Raw genomic sequence first — 21,298 nt, 5'->3', positions numbered from 1 at the left:
CGGTTTAGGGGTTAATACATTTATTATAGTGGTGGCGAGGTCCAGTCGGCAGATTAGGGGTTAATAAGTGTAGGTAGGTAGCGGCGACGTTGGGGGGGCAGATTAGGGGTTAATAAATATTATGTAGGTGTCGGCAATGTTAGGGGCAGCAGATTAGGGGTACATAGGGATAATGTAGGTTGCGGCGGTGTGCGGTTGGCAGATTAGGGGTTAAAAAATTTAATTATAGTGGCGGTGATGTGGGGGGACCTCGGTTTAGGGGTGCATAGGTAGTTTATGGGTGTTAGTGTACTTTAGAGCACAGTAGTTAAGAGCTTTTTGAACCGGCGTTAGCCCATAAAGCTCTTAACTCCTGACTTTTTTCTGCGGCTGGAGTTTTGTCGATAGAGCTCTAACGCTCACTTCAGCCAAGACTCTAAATACCAGCGTTAGAAAGATCCCATTGAAAAGATAGGATACGCAATTGGCGTAAGGGGATCTGCGGTATGGAAAAGTCGTGGCTGGAAAGTGAGCTATAGACCCTTTCCTGACTGACTCTAAATACCAGCGGGCGGCCAAAACCAGCGTTAGGACCCCTTAACGCTGGTTTGGACGGCTAACGCAAAACTCTAAATCTAGGTGAAAGTACCTTAGTTACACCAAGTTACAATGAAAGTAAAGTTTACCTTTGCAGTTACATTCTTTGCTGTAGACATTAGACATTGATTGATGATTTTTCAATATTCATATAATCTTACAGATGTTAATACCATGAAATCATAGTAACATAGTAACATAGTAGATAAGGTTGAAAAAAGACTGAAGTCCATCGAGTTCAACCTATATAAATCCCAAAGCAAAAATGTATAAAAATAGGAAGCAACTAAAATGGTGTCAATTGATTAAGCTTAGTTGCAGGTACTTACTGTAACTAAGGCAAGCTGTTTAGCTACAAATTACAGTTGTGTGGTATTTACTTTATACAATTTTAAATCCATAACTTGAGGTATTGTGACACATGATGGTATGCCAAGCTTTGTTATTGAGCTTTTATAAGTGACACCTCACGTAACATGCACCACACCAATAGGAGTCAGTGGCCAAGGAAGACAGTCAAATCCTATTTTATGATAAACAACTAAGAAGCATTTAATGACTTATATAATCACACTGAAAACAGGCTACTCAAAGTTGTTTTTTATTTAAAAAGCTAGGATAGCTTTAATATCTATGTTATGGTGAATCGGAACACATGTGAAATACCTTACAATACTGTAATAGCACCACGTTGGCTCCAAACCATCCTATACTGCAGGAATGCCAACATTCTCTATCACTGACACTCCATTATTAATATCACTAGTCACGACTACACACTTGACTTACTGGGAAAAATACCCCCACACTTGGCACTACGTGAGCACTCTCGGCTATCTATACCGTCTGTCCATACTGCTCTGCTACTCAGAGACGTAGCTAGAAACCACAGGGCCCGGGTGCAAGAATCCAAGAAGGGACCCCACCCCCAAAATAATAGAATTTGCATAATAACCAACAAATGCACGACAACAACACAATGCAATAACACTTAGTCTAAACTCCAACTGAAATCACAATTGATCCGGAGATGTAGTTGAAGGGAAGGGGTAATTATGTTAACCGACTCCCACAGGTTGTAGATGCCAGAGATCGCTGGAACACAAAGAGAGTCCAAATGACAAAAAAGAAAAAGCATGCAACTGTCCCTTTAATGTCCCCAAGTCAATTAAATTATTTTGTTATTGAGAGTGACAAACAGTTTAGAAATGGACTGATCATTCATTTTAAATTATATTAGCCTAAAGCCTTTTATCTGCTGAACTAGGGAAGCAGTGGTCTTATAAATAAATACAAGATCTGTGACTGTGTGACAAGCAGTTTAGAAATGGAATGGTTAATGATTTGCCTAAGGCCAGACCATTTCTAAACTGCTTGTGTCACACAGTCAATGACTTGTATTTATTTATAAGACCACTGCTTCCTAGTTCAGCAGATAAAAGGCTTTAGGTTTATATAATATTTTAAAATCATTAACCAGTCCAATACATGTTTATATATGCACAGTATATATCAGCACTTAAGCACCTCATTACAAAAGGTCTGCACACACAACACATGTTTGACTATGCACAGTATTTGTCCCCTTCCCTCCTGCAATAAAGTATGCCCCCAGCCCACCTGTAATAAATGATGCCCCCAGCACCACAGCAATAAATGATTCCCCCAGCCCCCCAGCAATAAAATGATATCCCCAGCCATAAATTATGCCCCCAGCCCACCTGCAATACAATGATGCCCCCAGCCATAAATTATGCCCCCAGCCCCCCTGCAATAAATTATTCCCCCAGCCCCCTGCAATAAAATGATGCCCCCAGCCATAAATGATGCCCCAGCCCCCCTGCAATAAATGATGCCCCCAGTCTTCCTTTAATAAGTTATGCCCCAACCCCCCAGCAATAAATGATCCCCCAGCCCCCCTGTAATAAAATGATGCCCCCCTGCAATAAATGATGCCCCCAGCCCCCCTTTAATAAGTTATGCCCCCATCCCCCCCAAACAATAAATGATTCCTCCAGCCCTCCTGCAATGAAATGATGCCCCCAGGCATAAATGATGCCTCCAGCAATAAATGATTCCCCCAGGCCCACTGCAATAAAATGATGCCCTAAAAAGTGTAGTATCCCAAAACGTGAACTGAAACCACAATTGATTCAGAGATGTAGTTGAAGGGAATGGATAATTTTGTTAACCGACTCCCACAGGTTGCAGATGCCAGAGATCGCTGGAACACAAAGAGAGTCCAAATGACAAAAGAGAAAAAGCCCAGACAACAAAGTGTTATGTCTTACTTACACCAGAGTTGCTCTGGCTGGGGTCCCACAGTTTCTCCTGATGCTATTTTGAGTACACCGTCCAGATTCGCATCACAGGCTCAGTCAGATGGCGTCTTTGATTTCCTATTTCGCGCTTGCACGTCTGGACATCGGACCTTGAAGTATAGACAAAAGAGTACAAGACAAAAGAGCAACGCATTTAAGCTGTACCAGCCTTTTTCAAGCTCTTTAGAACAGTGTGCTTAGGCATCTATTTATACCCATGCTCATGACCTTATTAGATTAGATAAGATGTGTTTATTGTCATTTGACAGAGTAAAAGAACAAAGACAATGAAATGTAAATTGAGTATCTAACCCATCCATAACATAAAGTAGTATTGTAATGGTAGACCTAGCAAAGGACAATAAAAATCAAGTGACATGCAAAAATTGTTGACCACAAAATAAGTAAAAAACAATATACAAGAATTATTTTCATACCACAAAAGTATATATAAGGTGCTATGTGTACAAAATTATTCCATACCACAAAAGTATGAAAAGTGCAAGGTACAAAGATTATTTCCATGCCACAAATATATATGAAGTGCAATATGCAATAGAAAGAAATATACAACTAATTACACGTGTATGCACCTAATAGCATACATAAGTATTATCTTGTATGGGTAGTGAGTAATAAATAAAGACTGAGTGAAGTTTACACTATATGATGTAAGGTAAATCATATCAGAATAAATGTGAGAAGAAATACTAGTAAGTGAATATAAATCGTTAGCAGAATAAAGTGTTAGGTTAAACAACTATAGTTCAGCACTTGCTATATGAGTTAAAAAATCCATCAATAAAAAGGATAAAAAGTCCAGGCATAAAAAGAAAAAAATAAGAATTATTATTAAGCAAAGTAATGACTCTAGGAAAAAAGCTGTTCTGAAGTCTGGCTGATTTGCTATTCAAACTCCTACATCGCCTCCCAGATGGTAATAGGGTAAATATACTATTACTGGCATGAAAAAGATCTTGGATAATGCAATGAGCCTTTTGAAGACTACGTCTTCTTTGAAGATCCTCAATAAGAGGTAGCTGGACACCAAAAATATACTGGGCAGTTTTTACTACCCGTTGCAGGGCTTTACGATCAGAATTAGTAGTTTCCATACCATACAGTAATGCAATTTGTGAGAATACTCTCAATGGTACAGCGATTAAAGTTGACCAAGATCTGGGTGGATAGATTTACTTTTTTCAGTGATCTTAAAAAATAAAGACGTTCTTGAGCCTTCTTCACTAAAATCGAGGTATTCAAAGACCAAGACAAATCTTCAGAAATATGTGTACCCAAAAATGTAAAACTTGACACACGTTCAACCATGGTTCCATTTATGTAAATAGCGTTTGGATTTTCTGTAATCAATGATGATCTCTTTGGTCTTTTTGGTATTGAGATCGAGATTATTCTCAGCACACCATGTAACCAGGTGCTTTACTTCCTCTCTATAGGCTGACTCATCATTGTTACTGATCAGGCCTACTACAGTAGTGTCATCAGCAAACTTAATGATGTTATTAGACACATACCTAGACAAGCAGTCATAAGTAAAGAGGGAGTATAACAGGGGACTCAGTACACACCCTTGTACCTACATACTTACCTGTAAAATAAAACCTAAGATAGAACTAGGTAGACTAGTTAGTAAATAGTTATTATCTATTTACTAGCTACCTAGTTAAAATAAATGCAGTTACCTGTAAAATAAATGTAAAATGGGCAGTGTAAAAGAGCTACATGCCCTTTTAAGGGCAATGCCCATACAAATGCCCTTTTCGGGCAATGGTTAGCTTAGATTTATTTAGATAGGTTTTTATTTGGGGGGTTGGTTGGTTGGGTGGTGGGTTTTACTATTGGGGGAGTTGGCAGTTTAGTGTAGGCTAGGTTTTTTTTAATTTGTGGGGGGGGGGTTATTTTGATAGGGCTATTAGATTAGGAGTAATTTGTTTTTATTTTTTTAAATTTATTTTTTTTATTTTTTGTAATTTAGTGTTTATTTTATTTTTGTAATTTAGAAAATTGTATTTTAATAATTTAATTTAATTTATTTTATTTTTTGTAATGTTTTTATTGTAAGGTAGGTTAGGTTATATTTCACAGGTAAGTTTGTATTTATTTTAGCTAGGTTAAAAACTATTTACTAACTAGTCTACCTAGTTAAAATAAATACAAACTTACCTGTAAAATAAAAATAAAACCTAAGATAGCTACAATATAACTATTTGTTATATTGTAGCTAGCTTAGGTTTTATTTTACAGGTAAGTATGTATTTAGTTTTAAATAGGAATTATTTAGGTAATAATTGTAAGGTTTATTTAGATTTATTTTAATTATATTTAAGTTAGGGGGTGTTAGGGTTAGGGTTAGATTTAGGCTTAGGGTTAAGTTAGGGTTAGTGTTAGGTTTAGGGGTTAATATATTTATGTAGAGTTAGTGATGTAGGAGGTCAGAGGTTTAGGGGTTAATCATTTATTTAAGTATATTTTGTTGTGGGGGGCTTGCGGTTTAGTGGTTAATTATAGAGGCGATGTGGGCGGACGCTAGATTATGGGTTAATAATCTTTAAATAGTGTTTGCGATGCATGAGGGTGGTGGTTTAGGGGTTAATAAGTTTATTATAGTGGCGACGATGTCGGGAGCGGTGGAATAGGGGTTAATAAAAAAAATAGTGGCGGCGATGTCTGGAGCGGCAGATTAGGGGTTAATAATTTTATTTTAGTGTTTGCAATGTGGGAGGGCCTCGGTTTAGGGGTTAATAGGTAGTTTATGGGTGTTAGTGTACTTTGTAACACTTTAGTTATGAGTTTTATGCTACAGCTTTGTAATGTAAAACTCATAACTACTGACTTTAGATGGCGGTACGGATCTTGTCAGTATAGGGTGTACCGCTCACTTTTTGGCCTCCCAGGCAAACTCATAATACCGGCGCTATAGGAGTCCCATTGAAAATTACGGTACTGACATTGCGTGGCAGGCTAAAAGGTGTGCGGTACACCTATACCTACAAGACTTGTAATAGCGGCGTTAGGGAAAAAGCATCTTTATGAAGCATAACAATGCTATTTCACTCATAACGCAAAACTCGTTATTTAGCTGAATGTTAGTGCTAGTGGTTGCATATTCATAAACTAAGTAAAAAAGTAAATACATACATAGTTAAAAATTCATTTTAATACATAAAAATTAATTAATTTATTTTTGACAATAATGCAATACAGAGTATGGTGTGGATCAATGAATTTCATTATTCTTAATTGTGATATAAGTAAATTTGAATGTATTAAAAAATCTAATAGGAAGACGTTAATGGGGCTAGCTTCATTTTAAATCGGTTATATTTACAAATAAATCTAATAGAGAAACATTATTGAGGCTAATAGAGGAATAATCAACAATATGAAGATGAATCATTACTGAGGAAAAAGTAAGTTATAAATAGTTTTAAAAATAAACAATTATACAAAATAACTGGATATTATTTATATCCGGAGATATAAGAGACTTCCATTTAATCGAAGATAAGGTCATAATTTAATCATTTGGAAAAAGGAGGCTAAGGATCATAATTTAATCGTTCAAAAAACATCCAATATCCATTTCCAGGTTTAAGCCATGTGGATGAAGTCTTTTTAGTTGAAATATCAATTTACTTTCTTTTTTGAGGAGTTTGTTATGTGGGTTACCCCCTCTCCAGTGGCCTATGTGTTTATCTATATCCATATATGATAAACAATTAAGATTAGCCTTATTACAAAGTGTAACATGTTTTGGTGCAGGTAAATCCTTGTTTCTATCTAACCCAAAATTCTTTGAACACTGAACAATCTTTGCTAATCACCTTAACCTCTCAATCGACCAAATGTGTTCCATAATGCGGTCTCATATAGGTCTTTCCGATTCCCCCACATACTACTTTCCACATTTAAACTGTACAACAAATATAGTATTCTTATCAGTACATCTAATTATGTTTTAAATTTATAGGATTGTCCTGTAACCTTCAAGATAATCTCCTTTTGTTTTTTTGGAGTGTTTGCAAGACTTGCAAGTATGACAAGGATAGAAACCTTCTATAATCGGTTATTTTTAATACTTTCTTTTTATAACTTACTTTTTCCTCAGTAATGCTTCATCTTCATATTGTTGATTATTCCTCTATTAGCCTCAATAATATTTCTATATTAGATTTATTTGTAAATATTTCCCATTTAAAATGAAGCTAGCCCCATTAACGTCTTCCTATTAGATTTATAATTCATTCAAATTTACTTATATCACAATTGCGTATAATTAAATTCATTGATCCACACTAGGGATGGACGAATGTGTTTATATTTAAATTCGAATGTTAGAACAGTTGATTGATCAATTGTCAGTTTTCAAATGTCCCTTTTGAATTCGAATGTCACTTTCGAATTTGAATGTCACTTTCTAATTTGAATGTCACATTGTTTAAAATATTATTATTTGTTAGATTGTACACTTTAAGACCTCTATTTATGAATGCACCAATAAGGTCATGAGCCCCCCTGTAATAAATTATGCCCCCAGCAATAAATTATTACCCCAGGCCCCCTGCAATAAAATGATGCCCCCAGACCCCCTGCAAAAAATGATACCCGAGCCCCCCTGTAATAAATGATGCCCCAGCCCCCCAGCAATAAATGATTCCCCCAGTCTGCCTACAATAAAATGATGCCCCCAGCCCCACGGAAATAAAATGATGCCCCCAGCACCCCTGCAATAACATGATGCTCCCAGCTATAAAATGATGCCCCCAGCCCCCCTGAAATAAAATGATGCCTTGAGCCCCCTGCAATAAATGATGCCCTCAGCCCCAATGCCATAAATGATGACCCCATCAATAAAATGAAGCCCCCAGCCCCCGTGCAATAAAATGATGCCCCCAGCCTCCCTGCAATAAAAAAAATGTAATTAAATCTTAAAAACAAAACACAACCTGACCTGTCTGAAGTTGCGCCCCCTTGTGGGACCTGCTGGGCCCGGTCGCAGTCACGACCATCGCATGCATCAACAACGGTAGTTCTGCACCTGGCCCCTGCTGCTACAGTTCATACTTGAAGCTTCTTCTGCTTCACACACGCCACACCATCATGTGAATCACTCCTCACCACAAGTCACCAGCCTCTCCGAGTTCTGAGTTCCCGGGCAAAAAAATGATGCCAATAAGAAAATTTTAAAAATATGGCAGCAAAAAAAAATGTATTTTTTAAAAAAAAAAGCATTTAAAATTGGCACAAGCATGGGGCCCTAGGTGTCCGCCTTGCCCTAAGGCCGACCCTGGCCGCAATAAATCTGATAATGCTCTCTGGTGTTTTTTACTCTCCTGTAACTCTTTTCTGGTACATGAATAGAGACCCTGTCAATCTGCAAACTATTCACTGCTCTCTGGTGTTTTTTACTCTCCTGTAACTCTCTTCTGGTACGTGAATATTTACATAGAGCAAATGATTATAGTTTGTTAATTTAGTCCTACATCTGTTGTACTGTTATCCAATGTCTTATTTCAAATGTTCATTTAATTGCCATGTGATGTTCAATCCTTATCAATACTTGCTATTATTCTAAAATTTATAGCTGTTTTATTCCATAGTTTTAACCTCCCCCAAATTGTATTGTCTGTTTACTTAACATCTCACCCTGACCAGACCAGAATCTAACTTTCCAATTGGCCTTGATTAGCAAACAACTAAATTTAGTGGACTCAGCTGACTGCCCTCCCTGCATATATTTCACACTAGTTTGGGATGTGCATTGCACTGGGATGTGCATTGCTATAACAACATATGTTCACATTTTCAAAGTGAACATTTTATAAGTGAGGCATTAGCAATAGAATTATACAAGAACTGAACAAGGATGGGGCAAGAAAAAGGCAGGTACTTTTGTAATATTATGTGTGATATACCTTATTGTTTTCTTATGCAATTGCTACTGTAATACTGTGTCTTATGTGTTTAACTGGTTCCCTCTTTTGTAAAAATGCCTAACATCTTCATATTCATTTTTGCTGCCTTTTTTCTCTATAACAAACTACATTATTCAATTACTCCTTCTCCCTCTCCACCTGCACTGTTCATTAGCCCATCTCTCTTAAACTCACCTTACTTTTGTACTCACAAACTTTACCTATTCCTAAACACTCTCTCTCCCCCTTCACCTTGTCTCAAAAGCAGTCTTATTACTGCAAATCTGTATCTCATCTCATGTCACTCTCCCTGTTGCTTTTACTGCTGCTGGTGACATCTCCACTAATCCTTGTCCCCAACAACTGCCTAGCCATGCACATCCATGTGTACCGTCCCACAGACTCAAAAAAACAAAACTCTGACAACCTTACTCACATTCCTCTTAAATCAAAAGCCACTACCCCTTTCACTTTTGCACTCTGGAACTCTCGCTCTGTTTGCAACAAACTCACTTCTATTCATGACCTCTTTATCTCCCACTCCCTCAACGTTCTGGCCCTAACAGAAACCTGGCTCTCTCCCCTTGACACAGCATCCACTGCTGCTCTGTCACATGGGGGTCTCCACTTCAGCCACACTCCTAGGTCTGGTAATAGACAAGGAGGTGGTGTAGGTATTTTACGTTCCTCTCATTGCACTTTTCAACAAATACATCCCATCTCTTCCCTCACATTTTCCTCATTTGAAACCCACATGATTCGCTTATTCTCTCCTCTTTCTATACGTGTTGCAGTCATATACTGACCTCCCGGCTCCTCAGCTCAATTTCTAGATCACTTTGCTGCCTGGCTACCTTATTTCCTTTCCTCAGACACTCCTTCCCTCATTCTTGGTGACTTCAACATCCCTCTTGACAATCCCACTACCTCCTCTGCAAAACAACTTCTGCAACTCACTCCCTCTTTCGGTTTGTCACAATAGACTGATTCTCCCACTCACAAAGATGGTCACACCCTTGACCTGATCTTTACCTATCGATGCACTCTCTCACACTTCACAAACTCACTCTTTCCTCTTTCTGACCACCATCTCCTTACTTGCAACATATCATCCCTCCTTACAACTTTCCCTGCTTCTGCTCCTCACACCAAACTTCACAGAAGCATTATGTCATTAGATCAACAACAGCTTTCTAATTCCCTCAAACCTCTCCTCTCATCCTTATCCTCCTTTATCTGCCCTGACCAATCTATCTGCCACTATAACTCCACCCTTACATCCGTCCTTGACAATCTCGCCCCTCTTACCATAGCTCGGAAATCAAACACTCATCCTCAGCCCTGGCATACTCCTCTGACACGATACTGGAGAAAATCTAGGAATTCAGCTGATTTTCAACATTACAAATTTATCTTGAACTCCTACTATTCTGCCCTTAATTTCCATAAGCAACATTACTTCTCTACTCTTATCTCTAATCTTTCTTCAAACCCAAAATGTTTGTTCTCCACTTTCAATACCCTTCTCCGCCCTCCCCAACCTCCTAATACAACTTCTCTGTCAGCTCAAGACTTTGCCAGCCACTTCAATAACAAAATCGACTCCATCAGAAATGAAATCAGCTCTCAACATAATTCCTTTCTCTCACCCCCCTCAAATGCTCTCAATCAACCACAACCCACATAACCTTAAACTTAGCTCATTCTCCCCTGTCACTGAGGAAGAAGTTTCGGCACTTATACTGCGCTCTCACCTCACTACCTGTCCCCTTGACCCTATCCCCTCACAGATACTCCCCTCCCTCTTTGCTACCTTCACCCCTATACTCACACACACTTTCAACCTCTCCCTCAGCACCGGTATATTCCCCTCATCGCTGATACATGCACTGGTCACACCTATCCTCAAAAAACCTTCCCTTGATCCTACCTCCCCTTCCAACTACCACCCTATTTCCCTTCTCCCTCTTGCATCAAAGCTTCCCGAAAAACTAGTTTATGCACGCCTATCCCATTTCCTTACAATAAACTCCCTCCTTGACCCACTGCAATCTGGATTTCGTCCCCATCACTCCACAGAGACAGCAATTGTTAAGGTTACCAACGACCTACTTACAGCAAAAGAGAGATGTGGTTGGGTGGATGAAAGGAAACACTTTCAAAAGGATGCTAATTCCATCTGCTCCTCCTCTGAAGTTAAGGAAATGGGGAATATAAATTATTAGTATAGTTTGAATGTGACAAGAGAGATCTATCAGCAAATTAAAGTATTTTTTCTGCCCCCACTAATAAATTATTCTGAAATCTTATATCCTTTGTTTTTCCTCATGTTTCTGTTTTTATTTCTGTAAATTAGACATTTTCCTTCTTTGCATTAAAACAGTAAAATATTAAACATATATATGGCATTTCTGAAACAAATAAATCCTGTTTCTTACATTGAAAGATGTTCTCTGTTGTAATTAAACCCTTTAAAGTAGTGCATACACTAAATCCCATTCCTGGGAGACATACAATAAATAATCTAGTTTTACATTGGTTTAATTAATAATGTAAGTGCAATTACATTTAAATCTGAAGCTCCTGAGAACACAATTTAACAACTCTCTTTGGAATGGTAATAAACTATTCAATGTTGGAAGTTAAAATGCTTAAATGTCGAATATTGGTGGCTGTGTCCCCTTGAATTAGTATTTATTTTCCAGAACTATATAATATTATTGAATTTGGGTGATGGTTATTATTTTGTTTATTACTCTTTGGATGATGTATAAATATTTATTGAGTGTTATTATTTCTTACATTTTAAAATTAGTCATTGTGAGGAAATGCTACCCGCCCCACATAAATACTTAACCAAAGAAAGAAAAATATCACCTATCTTAACCAATAAGGAATATATTCAGGAAAGGAATATAGCCTATTCCAGATAGATAGATAGATAGATAGATAGATGGATAGATGGATAGATGGATAGATGGATAGATGGATAGATAGATAGATAGATGATAGATAAATAGATAAATATGCAAATAATTTATCTTTATTGATTGGCAGGCTAATTATCGGCTAGATTACGAGTTTTGCGGTATGGGTGAAAAAGCAAGCATTATGGCTCTTTTTCCCTACCGCTGGTATAACAAGTCTCGCAGGTTTAGCTACACTGCCCCCTTTTTTGGCCGTAATGCAACGTAATTACCGCAGATTTCAAAAAGTCCTTTTTCAATGGGACTTCCATAGCGCCGGTATTACGAGTCTGCCTGGGAGGCCAAAAAGTGAGTAGTACAGCCAATACCGTCAAGATCCATACCGTAAACTGAAAGTCAGTAGTTATGGGTTTTACGCTACAACGCTGTACCATAAAACTCATAACTAAAGTGCTAAAAAATACACTAACACCCATAAACTACCTAATAACCCCTAAACCGAGGCCCTCTCGCATCGCAAATAATAAAACAAAAATATTAACCCCTAATCTGCCGCTTCAGACATCGCCGCCACTATAATAAACATATTAACCCCTAAACCGCCGCACTCCCACATCACAAACACTAGTTAAATATTATTAACCCCTAATCTGCCACCCCTAACATCGCTGCCACCTACCTACATTTATTAACCCCTAATCTGCTGCCCCCAACGTCGCTGCCACTATACTAAATTTATTAACCCCTAAACCTATGCCTAACCCTAACCCTAACACCCCCTAACTTAAATATAATTAAAATAAATCTAAATAAAACCTACTATCATTACCTAAATAATTCCTATTTAAAACTAAATACTTACCTGTAAAATAAACCCTATGCTAGCTACAATTAACTAACAGTTACATTATAGCTAGCTTAGGGTTTATTTTTATTTTACAGGCAAGTTTGTATTTATTTTAACTAGGTAGAATAGTTACTAAATAGTTATTAACTATTTACTAACTACCTAGCTAAAATAAATACAAATTTACCTGTAAAATAAAACCTTACCTGAGTTACACTAACACCTAACCTTACACTACAATTAAATCAATTACATAAATTAAATACAATTACCTAAATTACAAAAAAAAACACTAAATTACACAAAATAAAAAAAGAAATTATCAGATACTTAAATGGCCATAATACCCAAATGTTTAAACACTTGAAAGTGATGCAGCATAGCTGTAAAAAGCTGACTAGAAAATATCTCCTGAACATCTCTATGTAAAAAATTAAGATATTTTACCTCAAAAGTTCCTCAGTAGCCACCTCCCATTGTAAACGATTTCTAAGCAGCATTTTAGTGTGTCTGTCCTGGGACAGCTGAAAGGATGAGCCTCGTGAACTCTCATATTATTTCACCAATCAGGTAAAGAAAGCTTACTATGAAATCTCATGAGAGTTAAGTCAAATCTCATGAGATCACAGTAAGAGTTCATGACCTCAGCACTGCTGATGCTGATTGGCTGCTGTTCATTTCTTCATTTTTTTTTATTTTTACCTGCAGCTGGGAGCAGGTGAAGTATAACTTTTTACACAGAACTAACTCTGCTGAGCTGAGGAGATTGTGAGGTAAAATATCTTCCTTTTTTTACATAGAGATACTCAGGTGATATTTTCCTGTCAGCTTTTTACAGTTATACTGCATCAGTTTCAAGTGATTTAGCATATGAGTATTATGTCCCTTTAAACTAATTACACCTAATCTAATAGCCCTATCAAAATTTAAAAAAGCCCCCCCAAAATAAAAAAACCCTAGCCTAAACTAAACTACAAATAGCCCTTAAATGGTCATTTTGCGGGGCATTTCCCCAAAGAAACCAGCTCTTTTACCTGGAAAAAAAATAATACAAACAACTCCCCAACAGTAAAACCCACTACCCACACAACGAACCCCCCAAATAAAATCCTAACTAAAAAAACTAAGCTCCCCATTGCCCTGAAAAGGGCATTTGGATGGGCATTGCCCTTAAAAGGGCATTTAGCTCTTTTTTTAAGTGCCCAAACCCCTAATCTAAAAATAAAACCCACCCAATACACCCTTAAAAAAGCCTAACACTAACCCCCGAAGATCCACTTACAGGTTATGAAGACCGACATCCAACCTCAACGAAGTGGCAGAAGTCCTCATCGAAGCCGGTAGAAGTCTTCATCCAAGTGGCTGAAGTCTTCATCCAAGCCCGCAGAAGTCTTCATCCAGACGGCATCTTCTATCTTCATCCAGAGTGGAGCGTCTCCATCAGCCAATCGGAATTTAAGGGACGCAATCTTGAATGACGTCATTTAAAGGAACCTTCATTCTGCAAGAAGACTTTGATTGAAGAGGATGCTCCACGCCGGATGTCTTGAAGATGGAGCCGCTCCGCGCCGGATGGATGAAGATAGAAGATACTGTCTGGATGAAGACTTCTGCCCGGTTGGATGAAGACTTCTGCTGCTTTGCTGAGGACGTCTTCAAAAAATGTAAGTGGATCTTCGGGGGTTAGTGTAAGGTTTTTTTAAGGGTATATTGGGTAGGTTTTATTTTTAGATTGGGGCTTTTGGGCAGAAAAAGAGCTAAATGCCCTTTTAAGGGCAATGCCCATCCAAATCCCTTTTCAGGGCAATGGGGAGCTTAGGTTTTTTTAGTTTGGTTTTTATTTGGGGGGTTGGTTGTGTGGTTGGTGGGTTTTACTGTTGGGGGGTTGTTTGTAGTTTTTTTACAGGTAAAAGAGCTGATTTCTTTGGGGCAATGCCCTGCAAAAGGCCCTTTAAAGGGCTATTGGTAGTTTAGTTTAGGCTAGGGGGGTTTTATTTTGGGGGAATCAGGGTGCCAGGAATCAGACTGAGACGAGAAGCGCAAAAATAATCACACCTTTATTAACAGTAAAAAATAATAAAAAGTCCACAAGTCAAATAACAAGCCAGGAGTCAAAACCAGAGCTGGTAGTCAGATGAGCCGAGTCAGGAGCCAAAGCGAATAGTCAGACGAGCCGGAATCAGCAACAAGGAAAACAGCAGAGTCAGGAACAAGCCAGGGATCAGGAACCAGGTAGGACGTCAGGCAGCCAGGTCATACACAGGAATTCACACTAACAGGTCTGAGACAACGCAAAGGCAAAGCATACTGAACAGAGGCCCTTTAAATAATAAGTGATGACATCACAATTCTGAGACTGCATCCTGTCTCACACGGATGATGCACACCAGTCTGGCCATAAAAGGAAGCGCAGGAAATGAGCAGCATCCCCCACAATGCACAATAGTCAGGAAGAGAGGTGAGTAAAATGGCTGCCAGCAGCACATGGCAAACAAAACAGGGAAAAAACTTTGACGGGGGGGGGGGCTTTTTTATTTTGATAGGGCTATTAGATTAGGTGTAATTAGTTTAAATATCTGATAATTTCTTTTTTTATTTTGTGTAATTTAGTGGGGGGGGTTTGTAATTTAGGTAATTGTAGTTAATTTAGGTAATTGATTTAATTGTAGTGTAAGGTTAGGTGTTAGTGTAACTCAGGTAAGGTTTTATTTTACAGGTAAATTCGTATTTATTTTAACTAGGTAGCTAGTAAATAGTTAATAACTAGTAACTATTCTACCTAGTTAAAATAAATACAAACTTGCCTGTGAAATAAAAATAAAACCTAAGATAGATACAATGTAACTATTAGTTATATTATAGCTAGCTTAGGGTTTATTTTATAGGTAAGTATTTAGTTTTAAATATAAATTATTTAGTTATTAATAGTAGGTTTTAATTAGATTTATTTTAATTACATTAAAGTTAGTGGGTGTTAGGGTTAGGGTTAGATTTAGGGTTAGGATTAGGGGTTAATACATTTAGTATAGTGGCGGCGACATTGGGGCGGCAGATTAGGAGTTAATAAATGTAGGTAGGTGGAGGCGATGTTAGGGGCAGCAGATTAGGGGTTAATAATATTTAACTAGTGTTTGCGATGCGGGAGTACGGTGGTTTAGGGGTTAATATGTTTATTATAGTGGTGGCGACGTTGGGGGCAGCAAATTAGGGGTCAATAAGTGTAAGTAGGTTGCGGCGACATGGGGACGGGAGATTAGGGGTTAATAAATATAATGTAGATTTCGGCGATGTTGGGGGCAGCAGATTAGGGGTAATAAGAATAATGTAGGTGGCGGCGATGTTGGGGGTGGCAGATTAGGGGTTAATAAATATAATATAGGTGTCGGCGATGTCGGGGGAGGCAGATTAGGGGTTAATAAGTGTAAGATTAGGGGTGTTTAGACTCGGGGTTCATGTTAGGGTGTTAGGTGTAAACATAAATTTTGTTTCCCCATAGGAATCAATGGGGCTGCGTTTCAGTCGGCTCTCCCCATTGATGGTGAAATCATGCACAAGCACGTAAAACCAGCTCACCGCAGCTTTCAGCAGCACTGGTATTGGAGTGCGGTATGGAGCTCAATTTTGCTCTACGCTCACTTCTTGCCTGATAATGCTGGGTTTTTGTAAACCTGTAATACCAGCGCTGTAGGGAGGTGAGCGATGACAATAACTTGCAAGTTAGTACCGCTCCCATAGTAACGCAAATATCCATATTCCGTACCCTTAGATATTATATATACACAACACAATATAAAAAGTAGTAATATTTCTTATTATTTTAATCTATAGGCTTACGTTTCTACATAACAGTATGTTTTTTTTTTATCAGAACCTTTAGTCCAGAAAATCAGATGAGGCAAGGGGGGCGATTTAACAAGGCCCGTATTGTCCCTAATGTAAATTTTTCCGCGCTAGCCTTCAGGCTTGCCAGAAACAGGAGTTAAGAAGCAGCAGTCTTAAAGGGAAATTAAACACTTTGCGATGGTAATATAAAATGATAAATCATATATATATACTTTCGCTACATCGATGATATTTTCATCACTTGGACAGAAGGAGAAAAAAACCTTGAACATTTTCATAAATCATTTAATCTATTTCATGCATCAATCAAGCTTAAAATGAACTTTTCTAGAGACTGTGTCAACTTCCTGGATACAACAATATCCATCACAAATGGCAAACTGCACTCATCTGTATACAGGAAACCAACAGATAGATGCAGCTACCTCCACAGCTCCAGCTCCCACCCCAATCACATTAAAAAATCCATAATCTACAGTCAGGCTACAAGATACCACAGAATTTGTTCAGATACCAAGGACCGTGACAAACACCTCATCACACTGTCCCAATCATTCAGAGAAAAAGGTTACAAAACAAGGATTATAAATAAAAAAATTAACTCTGCCCTCAATACCCCACGTGAACACTTACTACAATACAGGGAGAAGAAAAACATATCACGTATCCCACTAGTAGTCAAATACAACCCTGCTGTGGAAGGGATACGAAAAATCATAAAAGACTTACAGCCACTACTCTTAGAGGATCCCACACTCAAAAAAATCTTTCCAAAACCCCCAATCCTGGCATACAGACAAGCACCTAACCTAAAGCAGAAACTGGTACATAGGAAGCTACCCCTTGAGAAAAAGAACACTCAGAATGGAACCAAGTGCTGCTATAAAGCTCGCTGCAAACTGTGTCAACACGTTTGTGAAAGCAGCACAGCAAATCACAATAATAAATCTTACAACATTAAAGGGGCATATTCATGTATATCTGCAAATGTGGTATACATGATACATTGCACTTCATGTGAAATGGGATGCTATATTGGAGAAACAAGCCAAAAACTGCACCTTCGAATGAACTTACACAGACACTCAATCAAAAACCACTGTGAAACAAAATACTGCACCCCTGTTGGTCACCATTTCACCCAACCTGACCACTCCATCCAAAACCTCAAAATCAAAATTCTCAGAGGCAACTTCAATAACACCATGGAAAGAAAAACCTTTGAAATGAAAATGATAATGCACTTCAACCTGTTTAATTCTGGACTAAATGTGGACTCTGGATTCTTAACACATTATCAAAAATTTTTGTAATGTACTTTCATTTAGTCAATTACATTGTATATTCCACATTCTTTATACATAGGTACACAGGTAAGCCTATGTCCACACTTTTGTCTTTTCTTAACGTTTGTATTCCCCCTGTATATACAATTTCACATCTCTATAGATATTGATTCAATGTTGATATATAACTTTATGTCAGTATATGCTCTATGTAAAGCTATATATTTCCCCTGTCTGTTCTCCTACACTGGACACTGTCTGCCTGTTACCTAAGCCCCCCTCATGATTTTTACGACACCTCCTCCTCTCCCTGCACTGTCTTCTTAGCTATTCTGTGTTTTAAGATACAATCTGTAAATTCCATTGAATTGGTTAGTATTGCTTCAGACTTGATAAAGGAAGGAACTCTTCCGAAAGCTTGTCATCTTATAAATGTATAGTTAGTCCAATAAAAAAATTATCATTGCTCAATGCAATACTCTTGTTATTTTGATATATATATATATATATATATATATATATGATTTATATATATATATATATACTGTGTATATATATATATATATATATATATATATATATATATATATATATATATATATAGATATAACCAGCTCGCCTGAGTAAGTACACTGACTAGTGAGCTGTAGTCCACCTATCTTAGTATTAGATGAGGCTACAGGTGCAAGGGGGTTTATAATTGATAATTTAATTAGACAAAGAAAAACACAGTAAACCCTGTCCAGCACAGCACATAAAGTCTCAATCAAATATAAATACCCTGGGGCTGTGGACCACTCAAAGCCATACACATAACATGGTTGTCAAGGTGCAACAAAGTAATTTATTCACTAAATGTAAAGCAAGAAATGCAATATATGTAACAAAACAAAACATAATACAATTCATCTACTGTATATATCACGAGTTCATTCATTATGTCATTATGTCATACCAACATTCTACACTACACCAAAGATACATAAAAAGAAAGTATCCCCCACGGTAGGCCAATAGTATCGGGTTTGAGGGGACTGAATGAAGGGGTAACGAAATATTTAGACTGGTGCCTTCGCCCCTATCTAATATCTCTACCCTCCTACGTCAAGGACACAACTGAGGTTTTAAAAAAACTGGATGATGTAACATTGACATCTGACACAATCTTAGTGTCCATTGACATAGAAGCATTTTACTCCTCAATCCCCCATACGAAAGGGATTGAAACAATTAAAGAAATATTAAATCAAAGAGGTCCTAAATTCAATGACCATACTAGATTTGTAGTGGAACTCCTAAACTTTGTTCTCAATAGGAATTATTTTAAATTTGACAACAAATTTTACAGACAAATTAGGGGCACTGCAATGGGTGCATACTGTGCTCCTACTTATGCCTGTCTGTATTTAGGAAGATTGGAGAATGAAACTATCTTGAACACAGTCACTGAATATGACCAAATGATCCTATTATGGATCCACTATATCGATGATGTCCTCCTTTTACACACACACAAGAGCTTTTATTCATTAGCCAAAAAGTAGCAGTGCGTCCACTGATTAAGGTTAATACATCATATGCTACTGATGCAGAATGTAAGCTGTAAATAGCGTGATAGCTTAGTTAGTGTTCAAGCTGCATACTAAGAAGATAAAAAGAGCCAATGTCCTCCTGTGTTGCGTGTGATAATGGATCTGAAATCAGAACAGTTCACAGTGGTATAGAGCATATAGGGTTAGTAAAAAGTACACTGTCGGGGCCTTTCAGTGTCAAAGTCCTTATGAATAATCCCCTCCACTCGCTCTAGTATGGAGCGAGCTGAACAAATGCCAAAGGGGTCGAGTGAGTCACTCTGCAAAGGAAAACACTTGTCTGGTTACTCTCAGTTCTTACGTTGTGTCACAGGAGGCGTTAACATCCAATGCTATGCATATTACCTGTGTCCAGAAGCAGTCCTGAAATTGTTTCACCAAAGACAGCGTGGGAATCGGCGGCACGCCGAATCAACCGTTGTGCTACACGTGTTTCACCCTACGTCACTGAGGGCTTTCTCAAGCTGAATTGATATCCGGTATGACAATTCAGCTCCTTTTAAGTGCTGACAGCAGGTGAAATAGAAAACTGTATATAACATTGCACTTTCGCACCAAATATTTGCTATAGCCTAAATAACATAAATGCCAATAAGAAAGTTATAATAATCATTGCAGCTCTTGACAATCGTGTTAGGCACGCAATACAATTAAATCTATGTATATACACAAGAATTGGTATGTACCCAACAAAACAGGGTATTGGCAGACGAATATAAGAAAATCTACACAAATGCACAGTAAGCGCTAGATTTAAAGTATAACTGTATAGATATAAGGATGTATACACCTACAGAGACCTGAGTTATTTAGGTATTATTGAAGGGGTATTATTTAACTCCTAACTATATAGATTGTTCTATACATTGCTATTCTACCAATTCATAAAAAGATTCCATACCATAAAAGTATATATACTCAGCCTATGTTGGCATCCACAAATATACATATATACAAAGAATTAAACATCAGTATAGTTAGTGGTGTAGAATCGCAGATTCCCATATATTTATTAATTTCATGTAAGGGGATCTACACTCACTATTTCCATATTAGTAACTAAGGAAAGGTGCATAATTCAATTCTTCATTTAGGCCATTTGGCTTCATCGAATGAAGATTATAAATCCATTTACATTCGGATTTTAATAATAAATTATCACAATCACCTCCCCTCTCACTGATGTCAATAAGTTCCAGACCCATGAATTTTAGGTCATGTACGCTGCTTTGGTGCATCTCAGAGAAATGTCTCGCAACACCACTATCCTTAATTCTAATATTAAGGATATCCCTCCCGTGTTCCTTCATGCGTTCCCTGAACTCATGGTTTTGCCCACATAGAATCTTGGGCATGTACAGTAGGCAGCATAAACTACACCCTCACTACGGCAAGTGATATGGCCCTTAATTCTGTGTGGGCAACCCCTGTTGTCAATTATAGTTTGGCCCTTGTTAATGTGTTTACACATTTTGCATTTACCACATTTAAAACAGCCATCCTTCTTTTGATGTGTTCCTAGTCAGTCTTTATTACCCTTGAAGTAACTATGGACTAATTTGTCTTGGATTGAGGGGGCTCGTCTCGCCCCCATTAAGGGGTAGTCACCTACTATTTTGTGCATATCTGAGTCAATAGTTAAGGTATTCCAATGTCTACAAAGGATTTTTCTAAGTTCTCCCCACTCAGAATTAAACATACTGATGAATCTAATTGCTGTATTTGGTTGTTTTTCTACCTTGTCATACAGGATTTTATCTCGTGTGACATCTCTAGCTCTATGATAGCCCTTTTTAATGATTTTATTGCGGTAGCCCCTAGCCTTAAATCTCAATTTGAGGTCATCAGCATATATTTTAAAAGTATCTTCTGAGGAGCAGTTCCTTTTTTGTCTCAGATATTGTCCAATGGGGATCGCATTATCAGGTTCCTTGCTTATTTGAATCACAACTGCAGAGTTTAAATAAATT

This window comes from Bombina bombina, chromosome 5 (genome assembly GCF_027579735.1).
Source record: "Bombina bombina isolate aBomBom1 chromosome 5, aBomBom1.pri, whole genome shotgun sequence".
Lineage (NCBI taxonomy): Eukaryota > Metazoa > Chordata > Amphibia > Anura > Bombinatoridae > Bombina > Bombina bombina.
The sequence above is the reverse complement of the archived record's forward strand: the minus strand, read 5'-3'. Positions refer to the sequence as shown.